A 17949-nucleotide genomic window follows, 5' to 3' on the forward strand; every position below is an offset into this window, starting at 1 on the left:
ACCTGCTCCAAGTGAACAAACGGGGAAGCCCAGCACATGCAGCAGCAAACCCCCCTTTCTGGCCCAGGGCTATCGTCCCAAGTCCCTCTAGGAAGGGGAAGGTGGCCTGAATGAATGAGCTCTGGCCCCTGCCAGCTGAGGGGGAACTGGGCACCACAGGAAAAGGATGTGACGAAGACCAGGAGGGAAAGTGAAACCCTTCCGTGCTGGCTTCGGTGGGGAACCAGTGCCTGCGCCAGACGAGCCCTTCCTTCCTCTATGGTGACCCGGGCCCCCTGCTTCCTTCCTGTGTGGTTATTTCAGGAAAGAAGGAGGTGGAGAAGAGGAAGGGGCTCCTAGGAGCCCAGAGAAAGTGCCAGGGACACCAGGACGGTATCTGCCCTGGCCTCGCACAGCCCGCCTGGGCAGGCTGAGTCACCCGCACTTTCTGCTCCCAGCCTCCGTGTCCAGGGAGGGAGGTTGGTAAGTGCCGGCTGAGGAGACCGATGAGGCCTTGTTAGGAGGTCCCCAGAGGGCAGGGAGGGTGGGCGGGCAAATGGAGAGGCTTTATCACTCTCCTGGCAGGGTGCTGCAGGCGGAGAGTGGGAAGAAGTGAGGTTTGTGGTTGAAATCCACTTCCCCTGACTTTCCCAGGGGACATGGGCCTGGATGTGGGCAACTCAGAGGGACGGCTTAGTGGGGCAGGGGCAAAGAGATGGGTGGCCAACTCTGCTGGCCTGACACTTGGCTCTAGCCAGCCCAGCTGTGGGTGACATCGCAAGCCTCTCCACTTCTGAGCCTCAGTTTCTCCTGCTTTGACCCCACCCACGGGCAGCAGTGGTAAGACCAGGGGATGAAGGCACTTGGTAAAACAAGGTGACCTTGCTATTACTGGCTGAAGAGGGTGTCACATGGGGCCCAGGCCATCTGGGCTTTAGGGGATATTTGAAGGCACACACACGGCAAACTTCGTTTTAATCTTTCTCCAACTCTGCCCTGTCAGCTGCCAGCCTCTTCTCTCCCTCCTCCTCCTCCCCATTAGTTCTAAGAAGCTAAGCCTGACAGATGTGCTCATTTCTCAGAAAGGAAGTGGTTGTGCCGGGAGATAACACCTCAGCTGGGGAATTGAGAAAGCTATCTGGCCCAGCAGTGTGAGCGTGGGCTCTCCACCTCCTTCCTCAGCTCAGAACCAGGGTGCTAGCCCTGGAGGCAGAGATAATTCAGATGCTCATTTAGGGGCTCACAACATCCTTTCCTGGGAGTGATGGCTGATATTTACTGAGCACTTACCGTGGTACTAAGAGCTTCATTGTGTATACAAATGCACTTAATCCCCACAATAACCCCCTGAAGAAAGTGCTACTAATACTCTTCATGTTGCCCTAGCTGGTTTGGCTCAGTGGATAGAGCGTTGGCCTGCAGACTGAAGGGTCCTAGGTTTGATTCCAGTCAAGGGCACATGCCTGGGTTGTGGGCTTGATCCCAGTAGGGGGCGTACAGAGGGCAGCCAATCCATGGTTTTCTCTCATCATTGATGTTTCTATCTACCTCTCCTTTCCTCTCTCTGAAATCAATAAAAATATATTTTTAAAAAATATTCTCCATGTTACAGATAAGGAATCAGGCTCAGAGTTCAAGTGACCCTCCCATGGTCATATAGTTCATAAATGGCAGAGTTGGGATTTGAATCCAGGGAGTCTGGATCCAGAGTCTAAGCACTTAATGGCTCCTGACTGGCCACTGCATGCTCCCACGCATCAATTCCCTGGAATTCCAAGGCCTGCCTCATCTCAACTCTTCACATCTCACCCTGGCGACTCCCTATTCCATGAGTAGATGGGTGACCACAGCCTTTCACTCTCCTCCACCTCTGCTGAGCCTTGCCCTGAAACCGGCAGGATTCTAAGGGAAAAGAGCGATGGATACACGTGACCCTGGACATGTTTCTCAGATGGGCCAGACCTTGCCGGTCTCTGTCCCTGTGGCCTCAACCTCCTCACCCCAGCACCGCCTCCAACTAGTCCAGACAAGTCCCTGGTATTTTCAGCCACCTTTATCTGATTGGAAATGTTTGGAATTCCAAACAGAAGGGAGTGTGACCAAATCCGTGCACCACCCTTCCCTCCCCCTGTACGTGTGAGAGCACACACACATCCGGGGAACCAAAAGCTCAGCTGAAGGCTCCTATGGGCCTCATTTCCTACATTTCTGTCCTTTCTATCCTTTTCCTCAATTCATCTCCACCCCAGTCCAGCAGCCCCCTAAAGGTTTAGAACAGCAAGATGCCTGAGACGGGGCCAGGAGAGCTGGGGGACTCTTCCGCAGCGGGTGGCGTGGAGCCAGGGGCCACCTGGAGGTTTGTTATTCACAGCCAACACCCAGCGCTCCAGAAGCTTCAGATGACCCCCACCATCATGACCCCAGGAGACCCAGAAATCATGTCATCGTCTGTGGTCCACAGAGATGTGGACTGAGATTCAGAACAGCTGATGGGACTCCCCCAAAAGGCCTCCTGACCCCTGGAGTCTGACAGTGTTGGTTCTGACCTCAGCACGTGACTGCCTACTTGTGGGACTTGAGGCAAAACTACCTCTTTAAGCCGGTGTCCTGTCCATAAGCAAGAACACTGTATTCCACAGGCTTGGCAGCAGGAATTAAATGGTTCATGAAAAGTAATGTTAGCTGTTTGTCTTTTTTTTTTTTTTTTAATAGTTAAAAATGTGTTGGCACCATTGGTGTATATCATTATTTGTAGCTATAAATAAAAAAGTAACAGCTAATATTTACTAAGCCCCTGCTTGATTCTAAAATCTCGTAAGAAAAGCTGTCCCCATTTTACCAATGAGAAAACTAAGATAGAGAGGTGATAAAACTGCCCGAGATCACTGGTTACTGAGTGAGGGTGTGTGACTCCAAAGCACATTAAGTTTAGCCAATCAACAGGACAGACGCAGGAGGATGTTACTAAACTCCTCTTGGCTTCCCCAATTCACCCACCCACCGCCTACTAATCACTGAGGTTCGGCTACTCTTGAGTCCTGGCAGTCAGAAATGACTTTAGGGACAGGGAAGAGAAATGGATCCCTGAGGGCTGGGAAAGGGAGAGATGTGCTGATGGCTGCTCTCTGCTTCTCCCAAACCCAATCCAGCCCTTGCAAGGCCACCAGTCCTTGCAGGGAGGGTCCCCCTCACTACCTGGTCATTATCTTGGAAATAAAAGTGATGCCAAGTAGCTTTGGTAAAGCTGTCAGCTTTGTTTTCTAAGACAGACCATAACCCCTCTGTGGGTTGACTTGTGGGGTTGCAGGAAGGACCACACAAGCTGCCCTGCTTAAGCTCTGAACCCTCATTCATTCCATAAATCTTTATTATTAAGTGCCCTCTAAATGCCAGGCACTATACTAAGTGCTACAGGTAAAGCAGTGACTAAATCAGACGAAAATTCTTACCTGCATGAGTTTACAATTTAATGGAAAAGACAGGCAATAAATGTGTCAGATGGCAATAAAGGAAAAATAAACGAGAAAAGAGGTTAGAGAGAAATATGGAAAAGGGCAGGATTAGAACCCATGGTCAGGGAAAGCTTCTCGAGGAGGTAACATTTAATCAGAGCACTGTAAGGATCTGAGGAAAGGCAGAGGGAATAGGAAGTGCAAAGGTCCTGAGGTAGGTATATTTGAGGTGTTCTAGGAACAGGAAAGATACCAGTGTATGGTAGCCGAGGCCGAGTGAATCAGGGGTAATGGGATCTGGCAGTAGTTGAAGGCCAGATTGTGCAGGGCCTGAAGGCCATTTAAGGCCTTGGGCTTGTCCTTTGAGTGACAAGGGAACACTACAGGGTTTTGAGCAGTGGAGGGTCATAATTTGACTTAAAAAAAAAAAAATACATCTTTATTGATTCAAAATGGCAGGGAGGAGAGAGAATCATCAATGAAGAGAGAGAAGAATCATTGATTGGCTGCCTCCTACATGCCCCCTACTGGTGATCGAGCCTGGCAACTTGGTCATGTGCCCTGACTGGGAACTGAATCATGATCTCCTGGTTCATAGGCCGATGCTCGCTCAACCACTGAGACACATCAGCTGGTCTGACTTTGATTTTAACAAGATCTCTCTGCTGTTGGGTGGAGACCTCCAGGGACAAGGGTGGAAGTAAAAGGTCTGGTGAAGAGTTGATCAGTCATCCAGGAGAAATATGATGGTGGCTTAGCCAGGATAGAGACAGGGAAGCTGGTAAGAAGCAGGCAGATTCAGAATTTATTTTTAAAAGTAACTGTGCTGCCCTAACCGGTTTGGCTCAATGGATAGAGCATAGGCCTGAGGACTCAAGGGTCCCAGGTTCGATTCCAGTCAAGGGCATATACCTTGGTTGCGGGCACATACCGAGTAGGGAGTGTGCAGGAGGCAGCTGATCGATGTTTCTAACTCTCTATCCCTCTCCCTTCCTCTCTGTAAAAAAATCAATAAAATATATATATATTTTTTAAAAAGTAGAACTGTGCCAATGGGATGTGGACTGTGGGAGCTGCTTGTCTGTCTGGCCTTCTGTTTTTCATTTACAAAAAGCTGAGGAAGAGCCTTTGAGCATTTTCCCCAGCTTGACATTTTTTCCCAACTATGAGAACCCTATGGACTGAAGTAAGACAAAACCATTTCCACTTTCATTGAGGCAAAGCCAATTGCTCCCAGGCCCCAAAGGGTAAATGACAATAGGAAAAGGAGGGAGGGGCTGCACAGAGACAAAGGGAGGGCAGGTCTGCCTGGGCTATGAGTGCCCACATTTAGCAAACATCACTGGAGCTCCAGGTACAGGCAAGTGCGGGACCAGAAGGAGCCAGGCCTGGGGTGAGGGTGGAGGCAGAGATGGCTTGCTCTGTATTAGGAATGAGAGCACATCAGAACGTGCTGTCTCCAGGGCCTACTAGGCAGAAGTGCTCAGTGACTCAGTGACTCAGTGCGTGAGGCAATGCCAGGAGGCCAGGGTGTGAGCAAGAACTTCCCAAGTCCTTCCAAATTAGCAAGAGGCAAGCCTGGAGCAAGGGATTCCTTTCCTGTCATTCCTTTTCCATCTATTACATCCTAGGCTGAGTTTCAAGTTCCCATTCTTTATAAATAGGAGACTACAAGGTCTGAAATCACCAAAGCTGAATTTAAAGCTGGATGGGAGAACAGACACATCTAGTCCATCCTACCCACAATTTCAGCAGTCACTGTGTTGGCCTTATTCATGAATTACTATTATTATTAACATTTTCTTTACCAATTAACCCACTTTTTAAAAATCGACTCGAGAAAAGGGGGGGGGGGGGATGGAAAAGAGAGAAACATTGATGCAAGAGAGAAATATCGATTGGTTGATGGAGGACCGACCCACAATCCAGGCAGCTATCTTGCGGTGCATGGGCCGATGCTCAACCGAATGAGCCACACTGACCAGGGCTCAACTGACCCACTTTTAAAAAATGTAAATAAGTGTACTGAAAATTCTTAACTTCCTCTCCGCCCAAACTTTTCTTTCTGTATCTTTACCCTTTTTGGCAAATGGTAGCAGTTCATCATTCTAGGTGCTAAAGCCTGGAACACCTTGAAGTCATCCTTAAAACCGCTCTAGCTTAGAAATGTCAGCAAATTCCATTGGATCTCTGTTAAAAACTGATCCAGAATCTACCACTTACCATCTTTATCACCATCATTTGGTCCAAGTCAACATCATTTTCTGCCTAAATTGTAATAGCTTCCTTACTGGTCTCCCAGCTTTTTACCTCCTGCTATGGTCCTTCACCAAATAGCAGCCAAAAAGGGTCCTTCTAAAAGCAATCAGATCCTGTCTGGTCAAAACACTCCAGTGCCTTCCCATCTCACTCAGAGTATCTCTCCTTGACTCACACAAATCCTCACCTTCTACCGCTTTCTCCTCTGCCCGCTCTGTTCTAGCCACACGTCTCCTCTGCTCTTCCTCAAACCTGCCAAGCACACCTTTCTCACCTGGGGGTCTCTGTACCTGTTCCGAAGGGTCTGGAACGTTCTTACCACAGACCGTTACATGGTTCACTCCCTCAGGTTATGCAGATCTCTCCACCATGACTCCTCCTCAGAGAAGTCATGGGTGGAGAGATCTCTTCCCTTTCACACACTCCTCCCCTTTCACTCTTTATTAAAAAAACAAATACTTGCCCTGGCTCGGTAACTCAGTGGATTAGAGTATCGTCCCAAAACACCAAGGTTTCGGGTTTGATCCCAGAATAGGGCACAACAAGAATCAACCAATGGCCCTGGCTGGATGGCTCAGTTAGTTGGAGCATTGTCCTGTACACAAAAAAGCAGGTGCAGGAGGTAAAGCTAGAGCTGTTGTAACTGCCAGGGCACATACCTAGGTTATGGGCAGGTACAGGAAGCAACCAATCAATGTTTATCTCTCACAATGATGTTTCTCTTTCTATCTTTAAAAAAAAAAAAATCAATAAAAACCATATATATCCTCAAGTGAGGATTAAAATGTTTTTTTAAAAAAGAATCAACCAGCCCTGACCGGTTTGGATAACTGGATAGAGCGTTGGCCTGCGGACTCAAGGATCCCAGGTTTGATTCCCGTCAGGAGCATGTACCTTGGTTGCGGGCACATGCCCGGTGGGAAGTGTGAAGGAGGCAGCTGATAGATGTTTCTCTCTCATCAATGTTTCTAACTCTCTATCCTTCTCCCTTCCTCTCTGTAAAAAAAAAATCAATAAAATTTATTTAAAAAAAAAAAAGGATCAACCAATGAATGTATAAATAAGTGGAACAATAAATCAGTAGGTTTTTTTTTCTCTCTCCCTTCCTCCCTTTCTCTCTCTAAAATCAATTATTAACAAAAAAAATTTTTTAAAGGAAAAGAAAAAACAAATACCAAGAGCTGCCTAGTCACCCTCCACCCCCACCACCATTCTCAGTCTTTTTAGAATGTAATCTCTATGAAGACAGATATCCCTAGTGGCTAGAATAGTGCTTGGCATAGAGTAGACACTGAGTATTTGTTAAATAAACACATAAAATGAAAAGAAAACTTATATTACTACTATAAGAAGAAAACCAGTATCATTTGCCACAGATGAAAATCAACATAAAATAAAAACATTGACTATTAAAATAAAAATATGTCCATTTGCATATGCACTATACATATCTTGAAGACCAGTGATTCATAAACCAATCTTGGTCCCATATTTTTCTTGGTCCTTTACAAAGGAGATAAGTGAGCCCTGGGGCAGGAGAAAGCTCAGAACAGAATAGCCAGCCAATTGGGGGTCAGTCTAGAGCAGCCACACAGGCACCCCTTTTGTGCCTTAGAGCCACAGTCCTGCCCACTGGGGGGTGCAGACAAAGGGAAGAATGCAGCTAGGTTGAACCAACAGAGCTTGTCTGAAGGGCCAGGAAAGCTCTCGCCGGGCCAGGCACCGAACTGGCAGCCCTGCTGAAGGGAACAAAGGCCGGAGAGGAGCGTGCTAGACTGGAAGAGCCTCATGGGGCCGCATCGTAGGGGACAGGCACACAGAAACCGGTAGGTGAGGCCCATGGAGACCACACAGCTGAGAACAGAAATGAAAACAGATTAGGTCCCAAAGGGTCCAAAAGGGTGGTAGCATCAACCCCGTAAACACCAGACAGGCGTTGGGGTTCAAATGCAGGCCTGGGGGCACAGCTGAGCCAAGGGGGAGGATGGGACCTCTCCAATCAGCTCCAACAGTGATGATGACTCTGAGCCGAGCTGAATCAGACAACAGAGCCACCCTCTTAGTCCCCACATTGAGGATGACCTCTCCTAGCACACTCCTGGGTCCCAGCTGGCTCCACCTACATGGACTCCTGAAGATTCGATCCGTTTGGAGGGGAGCATCCTTCTCCCATCCCCATGAGGCTCAGCAAACATGGCTGCAGGTGCAGGAGGTTAGAGCTAGAGCTGTTGTAACTGCCAGGCCAATAATGTCTAACCTAAATCTCCATGGTTGGTTGCATGCAAAGAAAAATACCAGGGATTTCCGTTGTTGTTCACCAGATACAGCTGCCAAGGGAAAGCTGGGCCTTCTGAAGGCCCATTGTGAGAGGGGAGGACGAGTGCTGAGCTGGCTGGAATAGGCGAGGGGCTGGCCTATACTTTCATGTCTTTGAGGACATCCCTAGATTTTAGAGACTATCAAATTTTTATCTTTTTTCTACCAAGACCTTCCATCATCCTTACTAAGAAATGGGGGGGGGGGGGGATTAATGAGATTGTATTTGGGGGGGGGAAATTCCCCCAAATCAGTTGTTCTGTTACTGGCATTTGGAGTGAGGATTTAGATTTGCATAGAAAAAGGTAATTTGCAAGTTTTGCCTGGTAGTGTAAAAAGACCAGTGGGCTTACTCATGCTCTGTGGTAGCTCCATCTGGTAATGGACATGTAAATTAAGCATCCTGGGCCTTACTTTTCTCATATGTCAAGTATGGAGGAAGGACTAGATGATCGATATCTAAAGTCCTCTCTCTAGCTAGAAAGTGCACTGATGGATTCCTAGGCTTTTACACCATGCCCTCTCAGGGAGCAATGCTGTGTAAGGAAAAACTAGTAAGCTCTCTTAGGAGACCAGAGACCCGAGTTTAACCCCAGTGTTGCCGGTTATTAACTCACTGTGTGATCTTGGGCAAGTCACTTCATCCCTGGGGGCACCTCACTTTCTTCATACCGAGAATTTTGATGTTATTATGTCTTCCTTATGCTGTCCACTCCTTAGCATATGCTTGCCTCCCCTAAGTCCTGTTCTCTATCTGGAATCACCCAACTGGCACATCTTAAGATCTTAGAGAGATGGAGGAGGTGGGGTTCAAACACATGTGTCTGATTGCAAAGCCAGAGCTCTCCCACTATAGCAATGTGAAGAGAGCATGGATAAAACTTAAAATCAAAAGACCTCAGTTCCATCCATGGTCAGGGGATGACCTCCTCTACCTCCTAGCATAGTCGGAGGCTAAATGAAATAATGTGTGGACACAAAGAAGCACGGGACAAACCTTAGTTAATAATCATGTGCTATGACTTGGTGGCCTAAGCCTGTTTTTCCCCTCATCTGAAAGGAGAAGAGAAGGCACAAGTTGTAATACCGTAGGGATATTATGGTTCCACTTCTTAGACTTTTATCCTACAACAGCTCAGCCTCTCCCTTCTTGACCATACCTGATCTATCCTTCCCGACTCTTTACCTAGAGCTTCCAGGCCACCCAACACAGAGCCCAGAGTGTTCTCCCTTGAGAAGTTGTGGAGGGGGGTTCAGAGTCCTAACTCTGACACTTACCTGCTGTGCAACTCTGGGCTGATCATGTAAACTCTGAATCTCAGGGTCCACATTTATAAAAAGGGAATAAGACTGACCAACCCTATAGTTCTCAAAAAATGTTTACTACCCTGTTTCCCCGAAAATAAGACAGTGTCTTATATTAATTTTTTCTCCCAAAGTTGCGCTAGGTCTTATTTTCAGGGGCTGTCTTATCTTTCCATGCGCTAGCTCTTATTTTCGGAGGATGTCTTATTTTCAGGGAAACACGATACTATTATAACTGTCATGCTTCCTCTCTTCTCTGAACACTTCTAACCCTTGTAGTCTTTTCATTTACTTTAGTACTTGCAGTCTCATGATCTAAGTTGTTGTGCTAAGCCTGTACTTTATACTTCTCTCCCACTGGAGTGTCAACACATGACAAGTGTTCAAAGAGAACCTGTTCTATGACTGGGCGATGGGGCCTCTCTGAGGCAGAATCAGTGAGGGTCATCACCCACCAAGCCTCAGGCGCCATGTAGCAGCCCACTCTGGCTCCTCTGTGCAAATTACTGGGGTGGAGGATATGGGGCAAATGGAAGTTCTCCTTTAAAAGCAGTCAGTGTGAGTTAATGAAGGCAGATTCACACTCTGGAAAAGTCAGACTCACGAAAGAAAAAAAACCAGAAGCCTAACCAGTGTGGCTCAGTAGTTGAACATTGACCTATGAACCAGCAGGTCATAGTTCGATTCTGGATCAGGGCAATGCCGGGGTTGCAGGCTCGATCCCCAATAGGGGGTGTGCAAGAGGCAGCTGATTGATGATTCGCCCTCATTACTGATGTTTCTGTCTCTCTCTCCCTATCTCTTTCTCTCTGTGAAATCAATAAAAACATATTTAAAAAAAAAAAAATAGGAGAGACAGAGAAAGCCCAGGAAAACCCATGGAACCAGAGTGAGTGAATAAGGGCTTCTGAGTCTAACAGATTTGGATTCTATCCTTATTAGAATTTGACCTTGGAACTATTATTTAACTTGTTATACTCTCAGTTTTCTAATCAGGACAATAATGTTTCCCAGGCAGGATTATTGTGAGGGTTAAAAAAATACAGCACAGTGCACCTTACAGCATCTTCCACATGATAGGACTCAATCAATGGCAGCAACTATATTGTCATGAGTATATTAATCATAGATGGGTTATGTCTATGGGCCCTCTGATGCCAATAGATGAATACCAAGAACCAGTGACTTATGGCTCTCTATAGCAACGGAGTTCTGGATGGAGAAAGTTCTCTTTTTATTTTTAATTTTTATTTTTATTGATTATGTTATCACATAATTGTCCTCATCACCCCATTTCCATCCCAAACCCCTCCCCACATATGCTCCCACCCCCCTGTTGTCCATGGCCACTGGCTAAGCTCATACACATGCACACAAGTCCTTTGGTTGGTCTCTTCCCCTTACCCCCTCCCTCCCCTACTTGCCCTCTGAGGTTTGAAAGTCTGATCGCTGCTTCTCTTTCTCTGGGTCTGTTTTTGTTCATCAGTTTATGTTGTTCATTATTTCCTCTAGATGTGTGAGATCATGTGAGAGTAAGTTCTCTGATGGAATCCTAATTAGATTTGGAAACTCCATGGAAGGAAAAGAGGTAACTTTGTATAGATCATAGGCCTTAGATCAGATACATGTAGGTTCCCCCCTGAAGACTACACTCCATAGCTTTCTAGCTGTGTGCTCTTTCGGCCAGTTATTCTCATAGAACCTGATTTCTCATCTGTGTTAGATTATAAGTCCATATGTTATTTCTCTTGAAAAGCATAGGTGCTAGAGACTTCAAACATGGGTTTAAATCCCATCTATGCCACCTAGCCAATTTGGCTCAATGGATAGGATGTCGGCCTGCAGATCTAAGGGACCAGGTTCGATTCCAGTCAAGGGCACATGCCTGGGTTGTGGGCTTGAACCCTAGTTGGGGGCATGCAGGAGGCAGTCAATAAATGTTCTCTCTCATCATTGATGTGTTTCTCTCTCCCTCCCTGAAATTATATATATATATATATATATATATATATATATATGTATAATTTTTTCCCTCTTTAAGATTATATATATATAATCTTAAAGTGGGAAAAAATACACATAACTATTATACCATTATCCTAAAATTTAAAAAATCCAACAGAAATCTTGGAAGGGTTTTAAGTGTGATCATAACACTTTCCCAAAGAGGGCACCTTTGTTCAATATGAAATATTAATGTGGTGTATATAATAAGCTCTAGGTACAACTCAACTTATAAATAATTCAGATGTGTAGACATTTAAAACCTACTGAAATAACATTTATTCCACCAAGAAAAATACTAAAGTAACATGAGAGTCAATTCCAGATCTATTAAAAACTTAAATGTGAAAGACAAAACTCTAAAACTTTTAGAAGAAAATACAAACAAATGTATTTAGGATCACAGGTTAAGAAAGGGTTTCTTCAACAAAATATAAAAGGTGTGAATCATAGAAGACTCAACTACATTAAAATTAAGAAATTCTAGTAATCAAAAGACACTACTGTATAAAAAAGAGAAAAGAAACTACAAAATGAGAGCCTACATCTGTAACATATGTAAACAAAAGATTAGTATTCAGAATACATAAAGAATTCCTACAAATCCTTAAGAAAAAAAAAAATCAAAAGAAAATAGAGCAATGACTTGAACAGATATTTTACAAAAGAGGAAACATGAATGGTCAATAGGTGTAAGAAAAGATTCTCAGTCCCACTTGTACTCTTGAGAAATGCAAAACCAAAACAACTAGATACTATCTCACATCCACCAGCTCTATAAAAAATTTAAAGTATGACCATATCAAGTATTAAAGATATAAAGCAACGAAAACTCATGTGCTGCTGGTGGCAGCATTTATTCTTAAAAACACATAGAAAAACAATCAAGCATTATCTTCCATCAAGCAATGTGTGACTCCTGAGTATATACCTTTCAGCAATGACTCTCAAAGTGTGGTCACAGGACCTGCAACAGCATCACCTGGGAACTCTCTATAAATGCAAACTCTCAGGGCCTCATCCCAGACGTACAGAATCTAACACCACGGGGGGGGTGGAGCTCAGCAAAGTGTGGTCTAACATGCCTGGGTAATTCTAATGGGTAGCTAAACTCTTTGAAACCACTGCCCTGGAGAAACTCTTAAACATGTGCATGTGCAGGAGACACCAGCAAAATGTTCAAAACCACATTGTTTGAAGTAGCGAAAACAGGGGAAGGACCCAAATAACCACTGACAGTAGAGTGGATACACAACTTGAGACACATCATACAAAGGGATATGAAAATGAATGAACTACAGGTGTACACAAAGCATCAATGGATCTCACAATGTTGAATGAAAAAAGCAAACTGAAATGTATACATGAAGTATAATACTTAATGAAGTTTAAAAGCATGCAGAATGAATATATGTATATAGCAAAACTATTTTTAAAATTTATTTCAGAAAGGAAGGGAGAGGGCGAGAGAGAAACATCAGTGGTAAGAATAATTGATCGGCTGCCTCCTGCAAGCCCCTCCTGGGGACTGAGTGCATAACCCAGGCATGTGTCTCAAACGGAGGACCCTTCAGTCCGCAGGCCGTAACTCTATCCTCTGAGCCAAACCAGCTACAGCGCAAAACTTTTTTGAAAAAGGCGAAGAAATTATAAACACAAATCTCAAGAGAATAAGTAGGGGTGGCTGTGTTTGGAGAGGGGGACACAGGGGAATTCGTAAATGTTTGATTTTTTAAACTGGGTATTGAATTTACAGGTGATCCTTTTTCTATTTTTGAACTTTACATATGCATTAGACATTCCTTATTGTATATATGATAAATCTCTTTTTTTAAAAAGTGTGCTGGAACCGTGTAATACTCAAGAGCTAGAATGCAACCACAAACTCTGGCTACCTGTATGGTGTCCAAAGGGTTAAGCTTGTTCCTCTGCCTGTGGGTGGGAGGGCAGGCGGCAGCTGGGGCACAGTGGGAGTCCCTGGCTCCAGCTGGCTTCAGCCAGGATCCGCCAGGATCAAGCACCACGCCCAGGAACTGGCACCTGGGGGAAGGGGGGAAGCGGGGGAGGCTATAGACAGGTGGCACCTGAGGCCCTCGGTGACCTGATACATGAGGGACTGGGCCCAGTCAGATGGATGGTGCCTCCTCCTGTCGGAACCTTCCATCTGGTAAGGAAGTGTCCTAGTGGCAGCTTGGAGCTGGTGAGAAGGGGAAGAGGGTCTGGGACTCAGGGAGGGGGTGGGGAAGGAACTGGGTGGGCTGGGCTCAGATACCAAGGGAGGCTGCTAGGATTAGCACCTGCTGAGAATGAGATTAGGTTTCCTGGGAAGAGCTCATCTATTTAATGTCCCCCCAAAGCTGTCTCCCTGTGGCTTTTCTCTGCTGGACAGATGGTGTCTGAGCTGCATCTTGGAGGGTGGGTTCCTTGGGGGAGTGGTTGAGGCGGGGGTGGGACTTGCTGCCTGCTTGGTCATGGGATTCCCTGCTTTCCACAATAAGATCAGAGCTAACTCTTTTTTACTATATTCTTGGCACTACATCCTACGTCCTTCACACAAATTATCCCCATTTAGTTTTCAGCACCCAACTGCCTATAGTCTAGACCACATGTGTCAAACACAAGGCCCGCGGGCCAAATCCAGCCCGCCAGGCCTTGCAATGTGGCCCGCACCGCGCTGTCATCACTGCACTCCGCTGTCAGTTTATGACATTGTCAGTTTATGACTGTTCAGTAAACCATTCGGCCCGCGATTTAGGCTGGATTTTAGATTTTGGCCCCTTCTCTGATTGAGTTCGACACCCCTAGTCTAGACAGTAGATTTATATTTGAGTAAACTGAGGCTTGATAAAGTTAAACTCTTACCCAAAGTCAAACAGACCTGAATGCGGACAGTCGACTTCACAGCCTCTCAGGAAACCATGACTGGCCATAACATCTTCCCCTTCTCGTTAAGTGGCAGCAAGCTCCTTCCAGTTGTTCAAGCCCAAAACCTGGACTCCTCTTTTTTGCCATCTCACACCCCTTATGCAATCATCAGCAAATCCAGTTGGCCTGACCTTCAAATTATATAGAAGTTCTGATCACTGCTCACTACTTCTACCACACTTCCACCCTCATACAAACCACCACCATGGGCCCAGCTTCCGGTCTCTTGGCTCCACCTTTGCTTGCAGAGTGAAAACAGGGACTTTGGTTTGTTCACACAGTATGCCTAACCTATAGCTCAGTGCCAAACACATGGCAGACATTCAATAAATATTTGTTAATGAACAAATGAATGAATGACCAACATCTGTCTCAGGAAATGACTCAGATTGAAAGGGGAAGATCTGTCTTGGTTTCCACAGCCCTCATGACCTTCGGTAGCTGCAAAGCAGTGTAGTCAATGTCCTTTACTATTATCAACTGTCCTGGGTGTATACATATGCCATCACCACTGAGTCATCCACTTGTGCCTGCATACACACACACACACACACACACACACACACACACACACAGCATACGTGTGTGTGTGCGCGCGCGTGGAGCTGGAACAGGGCCGCTTCTGAGAAGAAATGAGCCCAGGGCATTAATTTTTAGGGAACTGTCCTCTGCCTGTCCCTGCACTGTATTCACTTTGGTTTTATTCTCATGAATAAAGAGTCACTGGAGGGTTCTGAACTGAAGAATGACAAGCTCTGCCTTCTATTTTAGAAGGATCACTGGTTGCTACTATGTGAATTTGAAGGGGGCAAGGACTGGGCTAGTTCCCCTGACGAATAAGAAACAGCAATGGTACATATTGAGGACTTTACTCAGCAATTTTCACTGTCAATATAACACCTCACTAACTCTCAAGAGTCCTGTGAGGTGGGTTCTAGCAATAGCCACACTTTACTAAGAAGAAAACCCATGAGGTTCTTAGTAAAGTCATTGATCAAAGATGACACAGCAGAATGTCAGCATCCAAAGTCTATCCTCTTCACACATGAATAGGCTGCTCCAGCCAGCATCCATCCATAGCCTATCTAGGCTCCAAAACCCAGTTCCAAGTTCACCTTTTCCAGGAAGCTGTCCCCTCTTTTTTTTTCTTTTTCTTTAAAAAAAAAAAAAAAAAAAAAAAAAAAAAAAAAATATATATATATATATATATATATATATATATATATATATATATATATATATATCTTTTTTACAGAGAGGGAGAGAGGGATAGAAAGTTAAAAACATTGATGAGAGAGAAACATCGATCAGCTGCCTCTCGCACCCCCCCCCCCCCCACTGGGGGTGGGCCCGCAACCAGGGTACATGCCCTTGACCGGAATTGAACCTGGGACCTTTCAGTCCGCAGGCCGATGCTCTATCCACTGAGCCAAACCGGTTTCGGCTGTCCCCTCTTTTGAGAACCTATCTACAGGGCCATAATTCACTGAGTGTTCCCTGGGTGCTGGGCACACTGCTGAATGCTTTATATAATGTGTAATATTCCAATAACCTAAGGAGCCACATACCTTGATAATATCCATTCTTCATATGAACAGTGGAGCTGAGAGAAGCAAAATCACAGAGCAAATAAGCTGTCTGCTGTCCTACTCACCTGGCACTGAGCCATCTTTTTATTACTTTCTTTTTTTCTTTTTTAATGTATTCCACTTTTTAAAAAAATATATTTTATTGATTTTTTACAGAGAGGAAAGGAGAGAGATAGAGAGCTAGAAATGTCGATGAGAGAGAAACATCGACCAGCTGCCTCTTGCACACCCTCCACCGGGGATGTACCCACAACCAAGGCACATGCCCTTGACCGGAATCGAACCCGGGACCTTTCAGTCCGCAGACCGACGCTCTACCACTGAGCAAAACTGGCTTCGGTGTATTCCACTTTTTTAAAAAACATGTTTTTATTGATTTCAGAGAGGAAGGGAGAGAAACATCAATGATAAAAATCATTGACCAGCTGCCTCCTGCATGCCCAACTGGGGATTGAGCCCACAACCTGAGCATGTGCCCTTGACTGGAATAGAATCTGGGACCCTTCAGTCTGCAGTCCGACGCTCTATCCCCTGAGCCAAACCAGCTAGGGCGTATTTCACTTTCTTTTTTCTTTTCTTTTCAGTCATTGGGTCAACGGGGATATTTACTAGATCATAGTGTGGTGGCTGCTCTGCTCTGAAATCTGTCTTTTTGTCCTCCTGACCAAACTTTAAATGCCGTAACATCTAAGTCCACAAATAACATTTTGTTTGCCCATTCTACAGTGTTGGGCAAATGAGATCAGAAGGATCAGGAGTTCTCCTGAGGTGGAGGAGAGGGATGGGGGCCCTCCTGTGAGGGCCTATTCCTTACGTCTTGAGGACAGCTTTCTCCAGGAAAATGCACCTTCTAGCTCTTTAAGAGCAGATGCACTGTTCCAACCAAGACCCAGTGGAGAGGTGAAACACCCGCACCCCAGCCTTGTTCCAAAGAGATGTGCAGAGTGGGAAGGAAGGGGCAAGACTTTCAGTTCCCGTTAATGTGTCTAGAAGCAACAGCTGATTCAGCTCGATGACGTCACCTTCCCAAACCTCCTGACCAGCAGCTGAGATGGTAAAGGCAGGAAATGGGGATACTCAGCTGGCTAAGTCCAAACATGCCTCCGGCAAAGGCCAACAGTAATAACTCCAGGCTCTGGAGTATCCTCAAGCAGACAAGCATAAAGTCCTCAGTTGGGAGGACTGTAGGTGTCCTTGAAGACTCACATTCCAGAATGTGTTCCCAATTCTCCTTTTGCTGAGTAGCTTTCTGCATGTCCTGAACTAACAATGCTTCATTTATTCCGAGGGCGGAGCTGTGGAAAAAGCCTAGGTTTGGAGCCAGACCAATCTGGGTCTGAATCCAGATTCTACCATGGACCCTGGGCATGGAACTTCATCTCTCTGAACCTGTTTCCTCGTTGGAAAAGAAACTGGGGCCAACAGACCACTTACCACATAGACCGGGTGGGAGAATTAAATGAGAAAATGCATATGGAGTGCCTGACATAGCCCATGACATGAAATGATCGTCACCATTATTCCCTTCGGATCTCTGGGAGGAAGGTGTGAAAGACGTCTTCATCCATAACACAAAGGGACACAGCGGCCCAGACCGGGCCCAACGAGCATCAGTCGAGTATCCGCGTGTGGGTCCAAAGCTCAGATGAGCCAAGTTCAGTCTTGCCTTGCTTTTCTGTTTGTAAAATCTTTGCTTCAAATCTTCCCAGGCAGGCTCTTTCTCATTAATCTACTCTCAGGTCAAATGTCATCTCCTTAGAGAGGCGTTCCTTGACCTCCCTGTATAAAGTTGCTTCCCTAGACACTCCGTCACTGTTTCATTTTCTTTACATCATTTAACCTCCTATCTGAAATCATCTTATTTGTTTGTTTCTTGGGCTGGCTGTTTCCCCCAGTAATATGAAAGTAGTGTCCTTAACTGTCTCATTCTTCACAACAGCCCTGACACTTAGCACAGGACCTGGCATGTAGTATATTCAATCAGCAGTTGGGAATGCACGTAGATGGAGGGCCAACTGAAGTTATACATGGACTGTCTACATGCAAGGAGGTCAGAGCCCCTGATCCCCTGCACTGTTCAAGGATCAACTGTAGCTGGTGCTCAATCAGCATCTGCTAAG

At 45.6% G+C, this 17949-nt stretch overlaps 1 protein-coding gene and 1 long non-coding RNA gene across 7 annotated transcripts in view; one reads left to right on the plus strand and one right to left on the minus strand.

Moving 5' to 3' along the window:
* The window catches only part of BCL2L1 (BCL2 like 1), a 45713-nt gene that overhangs the window by 7323 nt on the left and 20441 nt on the right, over nt 1–17949 (minus strand). The window lies entirely within an intron of this gene.
* Nucleotides 365–6446, plus strand: LOC311624562. The gene is made up of 2 exons (XR_014795339.1): nt 365–462; nt 1592–6446. It is a non-coding gene; the product is annotated as an uncharacterized lncRNA (long non-coding RNA).

The sequence above is a fragment of the Pipistrellus hanaki genome, assembly GCF_964339955.1.
Source record: "Pipistrellus hanaki genome assembly, chromosome: 6".
Classification (NCBI taxonomy): Eukaryota; Metazoa; Chordata; class Mammalia; order Chiroptera; family Vespertilionidae; genus Pipistrellus; species Pipistrellus hanaki.